This window comes from Schistocerca cancellata, chromosome 12 (genome assembly GCF_023864275.1).
Source record: "Schistocerca cancellata isolate TAMUIC-IGC-003103 chromosome 12, iqSchCanc2.1, whole genome shotgun sequence".
Classification (NCBI taxonomy): domain Eukaryota; kingdom Metazoa; phylum Arthropoda; class Insecta; order Orthoptera; family Acrididae; genus Schistocerca; species Schistocerca cancellata.
Window position 1 is genome coordinate 74,453,945 of NC_064637.1, and position 16,980 is coordinate 74,470,924.

Genomic DNA, 16,980 nt, shown 5'->3' on the forward strand with positions numbered 1-16,980 from the left:
AAATTGAAATAAGAACACCGTGAATTCATTGTCCCAGGAAGGGGAAACTTTATTGACACATTCCTGGGGTCAGATACATCACATGATCACACTGACAGAACCACAGGCACATAGACACAGGCAACAGAGCATGCACAATGTCGCCACTAGTACAGTGTATATCCACCTTTCGCAGCAATGCAGGCTGCTATTCTCCCATGGAGACGATCGTAGAGATGCTGGATGTAGTCCTGTGGAACGGCTTGCCATGCCATTTCCACCTGGCGCCTCAGTTGGACCAGCGTTCGTGCTGGACGTGCAGACCGCGTGAGACGACGCTTCATCCAGTACCAAACATGCTCAATGGGGGACAGATCCGGAGATCTTGCTGGCCAGGGTAGTTGACTTACACCTTCTAGAGCACGTTGGGTGGCACGGGATACATGCGGACGTGCATTGTCCTGTTGGAACAGCAAGTTCCCTTGCCGGTCTAGGAATGGTAGAACGATGGGTTCGATGACGGTTTGGATGTACAGTGCACTATTCAGTGTCCCCTCGACGATCACCAGTGGTGTACGGCCAGTGTAGGATATCGCTCCCCACACCATGATGCCGGGTGTTGGCCCTGTGTGCCTCGGTCGTATGCAGTCCTGATTGTGGCGCTCACCTGCACGGCGCCAAACACGCATACGACCATCATTGGCACCAAGGCAGAAGCGACTCTCATCGCTGAAGACGACACGTCTCCATTCGTCCCTCCATTCACGCCTGTCGCGACACCACTGGAGGCGGGCTGCACGATGTTGGGGCGTGAGCGGAAGATGGCCTAAAGGTGTGCGGGACCGTAGCCCAGCTTCATGGAGACGGTTGCGAATGGTCCTCGCCGATACCCCAGGAGCAACAGTGTCCCTAATTTGCTGGGAAGTGGCGGTGCGGTCCCCTACGGCACTGCGTAGGATCCTACGGTCTTGGCGTGCATCCGTGCGTCGCTGCGGTCCGGTCCCAGGTCGACGGGCACGTGCACCTTCCGCCGACCACTGGCGACAACATCGATGTACTGTGGACACCTCACGCCCCACGTGTTGAGCAATTCGGCGGTACGTCCACCCGGCCTCCCGCATGCCCACTATACGCCCTCGCTCAAAGTCCGTCAACTGCACATACGGTTCACGTCCACGCTGTCGCGGCATGCTACCAGTGTTAAAGACTGCGATGGAGCTCCGTATGCCACGGCATACTGGCTGACACTGACGGCGGCGGTGCACAAATGCTGCGCAGCTAGCGCCATTCGACGGCCAACACCGCGGTTCCTGGTGTGTCCGCTGTGCCGTGCGTGTGATCATTGCTTGTACAGCCCTCTCGCAGTGTGCGGAGCAAGTATGGTGGGTCTGACACACCGGTGTCAATGTGTTCTTTTTTCCATTTCCAGGAGTGTAGTAAACGGCCGTCGTCCCAGAGACGTCCTGCTTAAAGGATGCACATACCAAAACATACGAGGAAAGTTCTACTTTCATTTCAGCCAGATTCTTCTTTTCTCATGTACATATGTCCCACTACACAGACACAAATTTCCCACACTTTAGTTCGATCAGAAGGTGGCTGGTTCCTACAAGCGCCTCGTGAAATGCGCACTTGCCGAGGCAGAGTTGACCATCAGTCTGCAGTAGCTGCTCCCTGATATTTACACTGCGCTTGTTTACTCAGTGCACTGCGAAGACAGGCGTGTAATGCCAGAAGGCGGCAGAGTACCGAGTCACGCTTTGTGGAGACACCGCCTGCCGGTGGGGGCAGACAATTGCGCGGCGACGCCAAGCAACTGCGACAAACCGGCATGAAATAGCGTCTTATTGCACAGAATTACTTAAGTCACCTGATTCAACTAGCCGCATTCCGATTTCCTAACTGTGCGCGGGTTGTCTCTCCGGACAGACATAAATCCAAGCAGTCTTAACAATAACGCTCTTGAAGGGCGAACGATGCAACAAGCGTCGCTAAATTAATGAGCACTAAAGGATCAGAAGTTTCCGGACATCCCTATGTAATGCGTAAATGAACGCTAGATGTCACGACAGGCTAGCTCGCCATTACTACAGGAAGCGGATAGTGTCGTGTTCTCACAAGGGAACCTCCCCATCGCACCCCCCCTCAGATTTAGTTATAAGTTGGCACAGTGGATAGGCCTTGAAAAACTGAACACAGATCAATCGAGAAAACAGGAAGAAGTTGTGTGGAACTATGAAAACAAATAAGCAAAATATACAAACTGAGTAGTCCATGTGCAAGATAGGCAACACCAAGGCTAATATTAGCTCAGGGGCGCCCTGGTCCCGTGGTTAGCGTGAGCAGCTGCGGAACGAGAGGTCCTTGGTTCAAGTCCCCCTTGGAGCGAAAAGTTTATTTTCGCAAAGTTATGATCTGTCCGTTCGTACATTGACGTCTCTGTTCACTGTAATAAGTTTAGTGTCTGTGTTTTGCGACCGCACCGCAAAACCGTGCCATTGGTAGACGAAAGGACGTGCCTCTCCAATGGGAACCGAAACCATTTGATCGCAAGGTCATAGGTCAACCGTTTCCTCCACAGGAAAACACGTCTGATATATTCTATACCAAACTGGTGACGGCATGTGCGTCACATGACAGGAATATGTTGTCCACCCATCTAACTTGTACACTTGGCGAATGGGTAAAAAGATTCTTCTACTCCGCCCGATTTAGGTTTTCTTGTGGATGTGATAATCACTCCCAAAAAAGTGATGAAAACATAACAGTTTGTCACATAAAGTGAAAATAAAAAATTAAAATTTTCACACGAGGAAAGATTTGAACCAAGGACCTCTCGTGCCACAGCTGCTCACGCTAGCCACGGGACCAGGGCTCTCCGTAGCTCATCATATCCTTGTGTTGCCTATGATGCGCATGGACTACTCAGTTTGTATATTTTGCTTATCTTTTCATAGTTCCACACAACTTCTTCCTGTTTTCTCGATTGACCAGTGTTCAGTTTTTCAAGGCCTATCCACTGTGCCAACTTATAACTAAATCTGAGGGGGGTGCGATGGGGAGGTTCCCTTGTCAGTACAGAAGCAGTAACAGCAGAATGGGTCAGCCAAAGAAACGCAGTAGTGACTTCGAATAGGGACTTCTCACTGGATGTCATCTGAGCAACAAATGCTTCAGAGACATTTCAACCCTTCTAAGGCTGCCGAAGTCGGCTATTGCTGAAAAGAATGGTTCAAATGGCTCTCATCACTATGGGACTTAACATCTTAGGTCATCAATCCCCTAGACTTAGAACTAGTTAAACCTAACTAACCTCAGCACATCACACACAACCATGCCTGAGGCAGGATTCAAACCTGCGACCTTAGCAACAGCGCGGTTGTGGACTTAAGCGCCTATAGACGTTCGGCCACAGCGGCCGGCTTAATGGTGATGTGATTGTCAAGTAGGAAAGTGAATAAACAGTCACACCTAATCGTAACCAGATATACCTCATGTACTGTCGAAATGAGATCTTCGGGATTTGCAGAAGGCGAGTGTAAGAAATTGCATAAAATCGGGGGAAAGAATCACTCGAGAGTTCCAAAGTGCTGCCAGCAGACCAGCTAGCACATCGACGATGCGTAGAGACTTAAAAAAAAAAAAAGAATCGACGACAATGGTACAGTTCCACATAAGTCGCACATTTCTTCGTGGTGTAAACCGCAACGTCGCTGGACAGAGGATGACAAGAAACGAGCGATAAATTACGCTGTACCCTGTTGCCACAGGGAACTCTCGTGTTTGACGTAAGCCTGGAGAAAATTTACCTGCCATCAGGTATTATGCCAACAGTAAAGTATGAAGCAGGTGGTGTTAAGCTATAGGAGTTCTTGCTGGTTAAGGTGTGGCCCCATTATTGCGCTTAAGAAAACACTAAATGCGGGCCGGCCAGAGTGGCCGAGCCGTTCTAGGCGCTACAGTACGGAACCGCGCCACCGCTACGGTCGCAGGTTCGAATCCTGCCTCGGGCACGGATGTGTGTGATGTCCTTAGGTTAGTTAGGTTTAAGTAGTTCTAAGTTCCAGGGGACCTCAGAAGTTAAGTCCCATAGTGCTCAGAGCCATTTGAACCATTTGAACTAAATGCGGGAGGATATAAACATGCTTTACAGCACTGCGTACATTAGAGGAACAATTCGGTGTTCGATTGGTTGGTTGATTTTGGGGGAGGGAACCAAACAGCGAAGCTCACATCCACCGCCTGGGGAGCAAGTCCTCGCGACCTGAGAATTTCGGCTCTTGCTTAGTGTGCGTCCGCTGCAGAGTACGCTTCACCCGTGTGGAGTGCATCCACTCACACCAAACAGGTGGGTATTGTAATCAATGAGACCGTCCGAATCTTGTCGGGATGTATGAAGCCAACTCCAGTCGATAAAATCCACCCGATTGTTGGAATAGCTCCCCCCACTATTAGAAGGGCTCTTGCTGCTGATGTAGGGAGGGCTGAGCAAACTTATGATCCCCGACATCCACATCATGACCATCAGGCTGTAGTCCGTCGACTGAAGACGAGAAAGAGGTTCATCGCCAGGACTCAACCACTAGAGGGAACACCAGAATCTAACCGCATCACCAGGTGGAGAAGCAAGCTACCACCTGATATCCCTGTAAAGGAAGAGCTAGCTCCAGGAAACGCCCTATCCTATTTGAAGATCGCTCAATTGTCTTAGAGTAGGCGTTCCTCTATGCAACATGCGAAAATGGGGCATTCTTCCAGTTTTTTATTTATTTATTTTATTTATTTATTGTTCCGTGGGACCAAATTAAGGAGAAGTCTCCATGGTCATGGAACGAGTCAATACATGAAATTATAACACGATATTAGAAACAGATAAAATGAAATATAAAAAAACATATTCAGGTGACAAGTCGTAAATTTAAATAAAGAAAATCAACAATGCAACACTGGAATTTACTTAATTTTTAGCTCTTCCAGGAGCTCCTCGACAGAATAGAAGGAGTGAGCCACGAGGAAACTCTTCAGTTTAGACTTAAAAGTGTTTGGGGTACTGCTAAGATTTTCGAGTTCTTGTGGTAGCTTATTGAAAATGGATGCAGCAGAATACTGCACTCCTTTCTGCACAAGAGTCAAGGAAGTGCATTCCACATGCAGATTGGATTTCTGCCTAGTATTAACTGAGTGAAAGCTGCTAACTCTTGGGAATAGGCTAATATTGCTAACAACAAACGACATTAAAGAAAATATATACTGTGAGGGCAATGTCAGAATTCCCAGACTATTGAATAGGGGTCGACAAGAGGTTCTCGAACTTACACCACATATAGCTCTGATGGAGATACATCCTGCGAGAGCGGAACAACACAAGACCCGGCCCACCTGCTAATTTGTCCTCAATTTAAACAATCCTGCACAACACAGGACCTAATTAAGGGAACCAACAAGGCTGTCGGGGTTGCTACCTTCTGGAAATGCTGACCGGACACGGAAATGAATGAACGACCAAACAGCGAGGTCATGGGTCCCATCGGATTAAAGAAGGCTTGGGAAGGATTCAGCCGTCGCCTTTCAAAGGAATCATCCCGGCATTCACATGAAGCGATTTATGCGGTACTCTGGTTTCTCGTGGACGGGGAATGTTCTCCGGCATGAAGGTAGCGGGACAGCCTCCTGTTTATCCGGCTAAATGGTGCTGGTCTGGCCTGGAAGACGAGTAGTTTCCACAGGATGCCCGGTGTATCGCTACAGTGGGGACCGCACCTTACTACCTGATCCAGTTCTTTATGATGATGATGGCGATGATGATGGTGATGACGTTTGGATTGTGGGGCACTCAACTGCGCTGTTATCAGCGCCCGTACAGATTCTAACCTTTGCTCAGCCCAATCTGGCCACTTTCATGAATGATCATGAAATGATGAGCACAACACACACACACACAGTCATCTCGAGGCAGGAGGAAATCTCTGACCCCGCCGGGAATCGAAGCCGGAACCCCGTGCTCGGGAAGCGAGAACGCAACCGCAAGACCACGAGCTGCGGACTCCAGTTCTTTAGTCCAGGCGACAGTTCGTTCCGTGTACAGCATCACTGTAGGAGTAGATATGTGTGGGGGGAGGTACGAAATGAAATAACGTGGCAGACTGAATTCCTCATCGCCATACAGGGCCAGCTCCTGAAGTGTAGGTACTGTCTACCATCGCGAACGCAACACGATGCCTCTGGTTCACAGAAGCCCGTTACGTGAAGCGCAACCATTACATTTATGACGTGTGAAGGCCAAAGAGAGATACCTAACTCCTGTGCCTGCAGAACGCTGTGTTTCACCAAGATAACGCAAGACCGCACTTCACTCATGTGTGTTCTACTGCTGCCTTGGCTAGCACGTCCTCGGGATGTCTCACCCACTGGAAACAAGTGGTCCTTCGTTGTGGAGAGACCGACCATCCTCTCGCCATCCACTACTGTACTCTCGCACAGAGTTGAAATTGCTTCTGTTGACGAACCCCTCTCTCTCATTCAAGCTCAGTTTTACTCAATGCCCAACCGTTTATATTATTAGCCGGCCGCGGTGGCCGTGCGGTTCTAGGCGTTCCAGTCCGGAGCCGCGCTGCTGCTACGGTCGCAGGTTCGAATCCTGCCTCGGGCATGGGTGTGTGTGATGTCATTAGGTTAGTTAGGTTTAAGTAGTTCTAAGTTCTAGGGGACTGATGACCACAGCAGTTGAGTCCCATAGTGCTCAGAGCCATTTTTTCGTTTATATTATTGATAGAATTGACAGCGCTGTCCACTAAATGTGGTATCCTGTATAGCCCCAGTACATTAGCACTGATCGGCACTCTGGGACCCTTACCCACTAGGACAAAGAGAAGTGATGGACAAGATCCAATGAAGAGCAGCGCTTTCCGTCACAGGCGGTTTAGTCAGTGCGAGAACGTTGCAGTACTGCCCGACAAACCCCAGACCCTACACGAGGGGCGTTGAGCATCACAAAGTAGTTCAGTATTGAAACGCGAGAGAGTACGGTCCGTGAAGAGTTTAACAACACACTACTTTCTCCCAAATACGTCTCGGGAAATGACCACAGCGAGAAAATTACAGAAGGTTTACCGACAATCATTCTTCACATGTGCCATTCGCAGATGCAACAGGCAAGTTGGGATCAATCAATGGTACCAGAGGTATCCTACACCACATATCGTCAGGTGGTTTGCGGAGTACTGGTGTAGATTTAGGAATGACCTACAAATTTAACCGTGCACTCTTTCTACCAAATACGGCAAACACGGATAATTTACTCGAACCTTCATGCAAACTAAAACTTTGCCCTTGACCGGCTTTCTAACTTGGAACCTTTGCCTTTCGTTACGTAGTGCTCAGCTGAGTACGACCCGTTCTTACAGCTTCATTTTCTCCTGGGCTATGGCCGAGCCATTTCTCCACAATACCCTTTCTTCCAGGAGCCGCAGTCCGGCGAGATACGCAGAACTTCTCTGGAATCTGGGAGAAAAGGTACCGGGGGAAGTATACCTGTCATACCGGATCGGTGAGTCGTGCTTCCATGTCTGGATGGGTAGAGCACTTTCTCACGAGAGACAAAGGTCCCAGGTTCGAGTCCTGGTCTGGAACATAGTTTCAAAGCAGCACACACTTCGCTGCAGAGCGAAAATTCATTTTGGGTATAATTTGGCGTGATCCTTCTGACGTTGCTATTTCAATGGCCAGCAGTATATTTTGCTTATTGCTATGTATAGTCCGAATGGAGAGGCAGTCTGAGTTTATTTGACGGACGTTGGAATGAGACGCTAGACAGAAGGGGGACGACAGGGTCGCTTCCACCTGCGCCAGGCCTCGCGCACGGTCCAGAGACGCAGCGGATGCACGAGCGCCTGTCGGGAATTGGGGTCGGAGGTGCCGTGGCGCGCCATCAGAGTCGGCGAGAAAGTCGATACGCAGCTCGACCCCGCCGGAGGTCGACCGCTCCGCCGCCGACTCTCTTACGCGCTTCTCTCAGCAGCCCTGCTGCCTACCTGGCGCAACTCCAAGCTAAGGAACCTATAGGTTTGTCAAACTCGCCGTTTGTTAAACAGGAGTTTGTCAAACGCGCGTGCAAATATACCAACCCAGTTTGTCAAGTCTAACCTCGCTTTCGAAGCGGGTGTCACGCTGTGAGTATCGTGTGGCGAAGTATGTTGACACAAGTGGGCAATGCACGAGGCGCAATGCAACACACAAAATTTACATCTTCCAAATCTCCTCGAATTGCTGGCATGCAACTTGCTATTGTTTGACAAACGCTTGCGTAACGGTCAAACTTGTTTGTCAAATCGATAGTTAACAAAAATTTCTCTCAAACACGTCAAAAATAGTCTATGATTGACAAACACGTCAACCAGAGCGGCACACTGCCTAAGAATTTGACAGACACTTGAAGTTGGGCATCACCACAATACATGGACAACTGCCACTCGCCATTCGCAGTTATTCGATCAAAAGACGTGTTTTTGCTACAGAGGATGGATGCCTGTTGCAGGGAGTGGCAATTTACGCTCAGCATAAACAAACGTAGCGTACTGTGCATAGCCGGCCGGAGTGGCCGAGCGGTTCTAGGCGCTTCAGTCTGGAACCGCGCGACCGCTACGACCGCAGCTTCGAATCCTGCCCCGGGCATGGATGAGTGTGATGTCCTTAGGTTAGTTAGGTTTAAGTAGTTCTGCGTTCTATGGGACTGATGACCTCAGATGTTAAGTCCGATAGTGCTCAGAGCCATTTGAACCATTTGTACTGTGCGTAAACAGGCAGGAAAGTCCATTATTGTATGATTAAAAAATTGTTCAAATTGCTCTGAGCACTATGGGACTCAACATCTGAGGTCATCAGTCCCCTAGATCTAGAACTACTTAAACCTAACTAAGGACATCACACACATCCAAGCCCGAGGCAGGATTCTAACCTGTGACTGTAGCAGCAGCGCGGTTCCGGACTGAAGCGCCTAGAACCGCTCGGCCACAACGGCCTGCTTCTAGTAACCTGTAATAACATGTGGTTGCAGGAGTAGGATCATAAAATAATATGTTCATTAATGTTAACACTCATCGCGTACAGATGTCCTGTAAACTGACTCGTTTCACATCATTTCGATAAAAGTCTTTTATGTTATCTATGGAACACTTAAAAAAATTTTACAAAAATTAAATAAAAATAAAAAACTTACATTGTGGGAGAGCACATGAATACTGTACCAGAGCAGCGTCGATATCTGTCATGGAGGTTGCCCTGACTAAGCAGTGCGAATACAGTTCGTATAACGAAAAACATTTAGCTGTGCGATTAACCAGCGCTTGACAAGACAAGGAACATTTCTGGCAAGCAGTAGATAAATGATGAACATTAATACCCTTTGGGAAACTCAGGACTAAACGCTATGAGCGCAGCGTTTGCTACAGAAAAATGGCTGCGCTTTGTGAGTTGCCTAACGCGGTTAAAATGCGCGTGGCATTAGGCTTACCAGACAGCGCTTTTAGGACGCAAACAGCCTCTTCAGTTATGAAGTCAGTACCCCTGCAATCCCGTTATCTCACGCTGCTTTTGTACGCTTTGACAGCTGGTGAAAGCAACAGGCGTTCAAATCGCTACGCTGATGTAACGCGGCTCCCCGGTAAGTTGGCTGAACAGTAGCTACGCAGGCAGGCTGATGGAAACTTAATAATTTGCTAGTACACTATCTTGAAAGTCTTGACAGGAGGATATAAGATGAACATCAACAAAAGCAAAACGAGAATAATGGAATGTAGTCGAATTAACTCGGGTGATGCTGAGGGAATTAGATTAGGAAATGAGACACTTAAAGTAGTAAAGGAGTTTTGCTATTTGGGGAGCAAAATAACTGATGATGGCCGAAGTAGAGAGGATATAAAATGTAGACTGGCAATGGCAAGGAAAGCGTTTCTGAAGAAGAGAAGAATGGTTCAAATGGCTCTGAGCACTACGGGACTCAACTGCTGAGGTCATTAGTCCCCTAGAACTTAGAACTAGTTAAACCTAACTAACCTAAGGACATCACAAACATCAATGCCCGAGGCAGGATTCGAACCTGCGACCGTAGCGGTCTTGCGGTTCCAGACTGCCGCGCCTTTAACCGCACGGCCACTTCGGCCGGCGAAGAAGATAAATTTGTTAACATCGAGTAGAGATTTAAGTGTCAGGAAGTCATTTCTGAAAGTATTTGTATGGAGTGTAGCCATGTATGGAAGTGAAACATGGACGATAAATAGTTTGGACAAGAAGAGAATAGAAGCTTTCGAAATGTGATGCTACAGAAGAATGCTGAAGATTAAATGGGTAGATCACATAACTAATGAGGAAGTATTGAATAGGATTGGGGAGAAGAGAAGTTTGTGGCACAACTTGACCAGAAGAAGGGATCGGTTGGTAGGACATGTTCTGAGGCATCAAGGGATCACCAATTTAGTATTGGAGGGCAGTGTGGAGGGTAAAAATCGTAGAGGGAGACCAAGAGATGAATACATTAAGCAGATTCAGAAGGATGTAGGTTGCAGTAGGTACTGGGAGATGAAGAAGCTTGCACAGGATAGAGTAGCATGTAGAGCTGCATCAAACCAGTCTCAGGACTGAAGACCACAACAACAACAACAACAACAACAACAGTACACTATCAGCGAGAAATTCGCACAAAACAATCATCGCAAGTGAGACGCCAGGTGCATACATCTACACCTGTATCTACCTGGATACTCTGCACATTTAAGTGTCTGGTGGAGGGTTCATCGAACCACCTTCACACTTCACTATTCTTCCAATCTCGTACAAAGCGCGGAAAAAAGGAACACCTATATCTTTCCGTGCGAGCTCCGATTTCCCTTATTTTATTATGGTGATCATTTCGCTCTACGTAGGTCGCATTCGGAGGAGAAAGTTGCTGATTGAAATTTTGTGAGAAGATTCCGCCGCAACGATAAACGCCTTTCTTTTAATGATGTCCAGCCCAAATCCTGTATCATTTCTGTGACACTTTCTCCCATATTTCGCGATAATACAAAACGTGCTGCCTTTCTTTAAACTTTTTCGATGTACTCCGTCAGTTCTGTACGGCAAGGGCCCCACACCGCGCAGCAGTATTCTAAAAGAGGACGGACAAGCGTGGTATTGGCAGCAAATAAAACGCAGTCTTTGCTTAGCCTTCCCCACAACATTTTCTGTGTGTTCCTTCCAATTTAAGTTGTTCGTAAGATCAGCTAATAAGCTACTTTTAAATCATGGTAATTCAGTCCGACAATTATACAAACAAGTGTTCATTTTTATGCCCAAACATGTTTCACCACATTTACGCTATTATCAGTGAATACGATTATTCAGGTATGTACTGTGTAAATACCTATCGCCTTCTTTCTTCAAACGTTAAGCTGTGGTTACTTTCAATTTGATTTCTTCTCCACCTCTTTCTTGGTTTACCTATTGATCTTTTTCCTACTGCTCGACAGTTCATCATACTAGATAATTAGTTTGTTGATTTTATGTACATTCATTCTTGTGACATGTCTCAATTTATTTCAATACTCCTTGATCTGTTTATTCTGACTGATGTGTTCCTTTTCATTTCAGACAGTTTATATCCAGCTACTCCTCTTACAGACCACACTCTGGCAATTTTAATTCGTCCTTCACTGACCAAGTCTCACTGCCGAAAGTATAGATGGTATTACCGCTGCTTGGTAGAACGTTGTTGGAGTTTTTTTCCTCACCTTTTCATTCAGTGTTCTGTGTTTTGAGTAACCGTACTTGGAAACGAATATTTGTCATCAAAACATGTTTGCCTATTGTGGAAATTACTTTATTCTTTAGGAGGTTAGGCTCTGTGGGACCTTTATTGCATTCTTATAGTAGAGCTTGCCATCTGCAACGCAATGATCTATTGCGAGGTATGTTGTAGATGGCGAGCTACAGGGAGTGCACAAAAGCACGGAATCATGAAAAGCACAACACATTACCATGACTACTACGGTGTAGAGAACCCGTTGGCACTCAAAACAACTTCCAGGCGTCTCGCAATGGTTAAACACAGGTTCCAAGGAAAGCTTAGAGCATTCTACCTGCACAATAGTGACAAATTCAGGTAACGATGGTAGAGGTAGATAGCGATCACACATCCTTCTGTCCAGAGTAGGCCACAAAGGCTCAATAACATTTGCCTTCTGGTGACAATGTAAGCAGGCTGTTTAGGTTTTTTATGTTGGTAACGCCAAATAGCGCTCTGTATGAAAATCACTGACTGTGCTGTGTGCAGCCTGTGGTTGGTTTGCATTGTTGGAATATTCGCTACTGTAGTGTTGGGCAGTTGGATGTGAACAACACGTAGCGTTGCGCAGTTGGAGATGAGCCGCCAGCAGTGGTGGATGTGGGGAGAGAGATGACTTTTGAGAGCGGACGATCTCGACGTGTGTCCGTCGGAAAAACGAAATTTGTAAGACTGGATGTCTCTCTCTCTCTCTCTCTCTCTCTCTCTCTCTCTCTATATATATATATATATATATATATATATATATATATATATATATATATATATATAATCTTTTGAACACTATTAATGTAATTACATTGTTTGTTCTCAATCAAAATCTTTCATTTGCTAACTATGCCTATCAGTAGTTAGTGCCTTCAGTAATTAGGATCTTTTATTTAGCTGGCAGTATTGGCGCTCGCTGTGGTTTGAGTAACGACGTTTTTTGTGAGGTAAGTGATTCATAAGAGGTATAAGTTATTGTTAGTCAGGACCATTCTTTTATACGGATTATTGAGTCAGATTGCGTTGCGCTAAAAATATTGTGTGTCAGTTTAGTGTTGATCAGAATAAGTAAAGAGCGGAATGTCTGAGTACGTTCAGTTTTGCTCAGCTGTTTGGAAAACCAAATAACGTAAGAGCTTTACCAGCAAAGTAATTCATAATTTTCTAAGGGGATGTTTCAACAGTGGTGGCCAGAGAGGATGCGACACTTCGTCCTTACGGTCACAAAACAAGTCCTAGTCGATGCGAGACATGTGAACAGCGAACCTGTCGTCTTGGGACGCAGCATCCTTATTGGGGGACAAACATTTTACCATGGAACGTGCCTAATCGGCCAAAATTGTCTCATAATCTTTGGCAGTAATGCGACATAGCAGAGTAACCGCATGGGGCCGACGGAATACCACGATATGACTGCCCAATTAATCACCGAACCACCGCCATGTTCCACTCTTGGGACGCAAACTCGTTAGAAGTTGGAAAGCGTGTGAAACAAACCTCGTCCGATCATATCGCATTCTTCCATCGCTCCATAGCCCAGGTTTTATAGCTTCGGCAGGTTTTCCTGTTACGGGAATGTGCATCATTAATGAGTGGTTTTGGAATTCCGCCGGCAGGAGTGTCCGAGCGGTTCTAGGCGCTTCAGTCTGGAACCGCGCGACCTCTACGGTCGCAGGTTCGAATCCTGCTTCGGGCATGGATGTGTGTGATGTCCTTAGGTTAGTTAGGTTTAAGTAGTTCTAAGTTATAAGGGACTTATGACGTCAGGTGTTAAGTTCCATAGTGCTCAGAACCATTTGAACCATTTTGTTATCGTCGTATTTTTCGTCATAACGCTGTTCAATGGCCGTTCGTCACGATCACTCGACACACAATTTCGCCCGTGTTGTGACTTAGCGGACGATGTTTTTCCGCTTTCCTTGTATGCGGGATAAATCTTCGATATGGTGCCTCCTGAAACAGCAAACACTTGCCATTTTCGCCTGAAGATGGCTAGTAAGTAACTTGATGAATCGTTAGCGGAGAACGATGCAGTGACTCGGTTCTCAACCCGAGATGATTTAATCGTAGAGATTCGCCGTGAAATCCTGCAGTCTCAGTTTTATAGAAGTCTGCGAATTGTGGAAATGAGACGGGACTTGGGTGGCAGGCAGGTATTCACTTAGTGGGATGTGGGAAGCCGCCTAAAACCACATCCAGGTTGGCCAGCACATCGAATCTCGACGTTGATCAGCTGGGCAGAGTCGATCCGGGGCCAGTGCCCCATCCCGTCCTGGAAGCGGCGCTTTTACACTCACGGCTATCCGGACGGGTAACTTTCGAGCGGAGTGTAAAAAAAAAAAAAAGTCATTGAACATGGCTAGTTTTGTATCTATAAAACAGCAATTGCGGGAAATGTTACACTTCTGCTTTCATCTCAAGAAATATGCTGTGAGAAGTCGCCGTTTGCTAGTTAAACTGAATCGCGTAATTAAAGACAAACGCCTGCTGTACGCTCAGAGACATGAGAAAGTCACTCTGCTTCGTGACAGGGCCAAACTACTTGTTGCAAACCGAGTGGAGGAACTACTGAAGAGCCTTCGATGGGGTATCTTACCCCACCCACCATGTTAACCATAAATCATTGTCATTTCTTTCGGCTCACGCAGCATGGCCTTTCTGGACAGCAAGTGAGTCCTTTTAGCGATCTCGAAATCTGGGTCCATGAGCGGGTCACCTCAAAAGGACCTGAATTTTTGTTATGTGGCGTCCATTTCTAATCCGAAACGTCGGAAAAGGTTGTAGTTACCTAAGAACTCTACTTTCAGTAAGTTACCTTACACCATTCTGTTAAAATAAACGTGTGATTTCTGTCACCAAACGAGAGAATTAATTCAAGTAACCAATAGGTCCCGTTACGCTTTCTCGGGGCACGTGTATTAAACTAACTAAGTCCCACTGGAATCTAATTAACACACGTACGAGCGTCGTCCTGTGGAGAAAACAGTACTGGAACGGAGGAGTTGCTTCCCTCCTTTTGTGAACACTCTGGGAATCGAGACTGGATCCTCCAGAGTCCCGTTACGGAGAGCCGCAACAGCGTACGTATTCCGGGTAGGTGAGGCTCCCTTAACGCGCCTGTACGGCATTCCTAAGGCTTTCTCGAGTCATCCGGCGTCTCTTTCTCTCTCTCTAGGGGAATCTTCAGTACGCTGGTGCGATTCGTGAGTCAACTGCAAAGCGGGGAGAATTCCTGCTGGCCGTCTAGCAGAGCAGTGGCCCGCACTTGGGGCTACTTCCGCAACGGAGCTCGTAAAGGCAGTACGCGGCTGATTCATTACATCCATTGAGGATGACGAACTGCAACTGTGATTTAAACTGGCAGTTTATTTAGGTACCAGTGAAAGTCCTTCCCCCCGCCCCCAAACCCGCGAATCCTTTAAAGAATCTTTTCAAACATCTTTATTACGTGATAGGTCCTGCACTATGTGTCGTACAGTGTTATAATTTTACGAGGTACATTCAACACTGTATGTAGATTCTGTCTGTAAACTGTGTCGCGAATACAGTTATTAGTAAAGTAATAAATTAATACATCATGCTTGACGTTGATGTTTTACTGCATGCACGATGATAAACCTGTTTCCTTTTATAGTTTTGTGTGGGTGTTAGCGACAAAAACTTTCGCAAAGGTTTGAAATTATGTGTACAGTTTGTTGCAAGTCGTTAAGAGTTCTCATTCTAAAATACCGGATGACTATAGTCTGAGTAATTTGTGAGTTGTAAGTTACACTGCCCCTACACATAGTATGCACAGTTTCTAAATTTGACTTACTCTGTTAAATCCTTAACAGCATATTAACTTTTAAATATGGTCAGTAATTGTATAGGGTGTAGCTGCCCCTACCTATGGGTTTCATGCAACCCACAACGCCTTCAAATAACGCGCCCAATATTTTCATATTCTCTCACTCACTAAGCGTAATCTTTTAGCCGTACAGAAAAAAAAAAATTAACAGGGACTTTTTTGTAGAAAATTTAATGTACTTGAATTTTGTAGTGAGATACGTTTTCGCTAGAGGACATAGTTTTTGAATTATTCAAGAAAAAGGTGCAAGAGTTACCCTCAAATGCGTTTTTCTTGAATAATTCGAAAACCACGGACTCCAGTGAAAACGTATCCCAGTACAAAATTTAACTAAATCAAATTTCCTATAAAAAGGTCTTATTCATTTCTTTCTGTAAGACTAACAGTTTGCGCATAGCAAGCGAGATCACATGAAGATCTCACACATGGTTTTTGAAGGCGCTGCTGGTTAAATAAAGCCCATTGATTGGGCCAGCTGAATCACCCTCTAAGAAACGCTGAAACCCAAATTTTTGTCGCCTCTGGAAGCTCTTAGACAGGCATCTTGAACTTGGACTGCTTGACCATAGGCGTTTAGTAGCACAGACCACATGCAAGCAGTCACTTTTTAATTTTGATACGGTTCGTCAACGGCCTTGCCGTAGTGGTAACACCGGTTCCCGTCAGATCACTGAAGTTAAGCGCTGTTGGGCTGGGATAGCACTTGGATGGGTGACCATCCGGTCTGCCGAGCGCTGTTGGTAAGCGGGGTGCACTCAGCCCTTGTGAGGCAAACTGAGGAGTTACTTGATTGAAAAGTAGCGGCTCCGGTCTCGCAAACCGACAATCGGCCGGGAGAACGGTGTGGTGACCACACGCCCCTCCATATCCGCATCCAGTGACGCCCATGGGCTGAGGGTGACACGGCGGCCGGTCGGTACCGGTGGGACTTCCAAGGCCTGTTCGGACGGAGTTTACTTTTTAGTTTTGTTTATCTTCTGCACCATTGGCTGGTTCAAATGGCTCTGAGCACTATGGGACTTGACTTCTGAGGTCATCAGTCCCTCAGAACTACTTAAACCTAACCAACCTAAGGACATCACACACGTCCATGCCCGAGGCAGAATTCTAACCTGCGACCGTAGCGGTCGCGCGGTTCCAGGCTGAAGCGCCTAGAACCGCTCGGCCAATCCGGCCGGCAATCTACAGGACAGCTTTCGCTATTTGTATAAATATATTTTGCTCCTTTTTTCTTTTACGCTTCGTAATTCATATGTTGCAGAGATTCTGCTACTTGGTAGGAACAGTGATCAAGTAAGACTGTCCTTGGGACTTTACTAAAATGTGGGAATGATGAAATAATGTTTATCTT

The 16,980-nt window shown here is 46.6% G+C and overlaps 1 pseudogene; it reads left to right on the forward strand.

The window, feature by feature from the left end:
• Positions 1-16,254: 16,254 nt before the first annotated feature.
• LOC126110091 (5S ribosomal RNA) lies at positions 16,255-16,372 on the forward strand (annotated as a pseudogene).
• Positions 16,373-16,980: the final 608 nt, after the last annotated feature.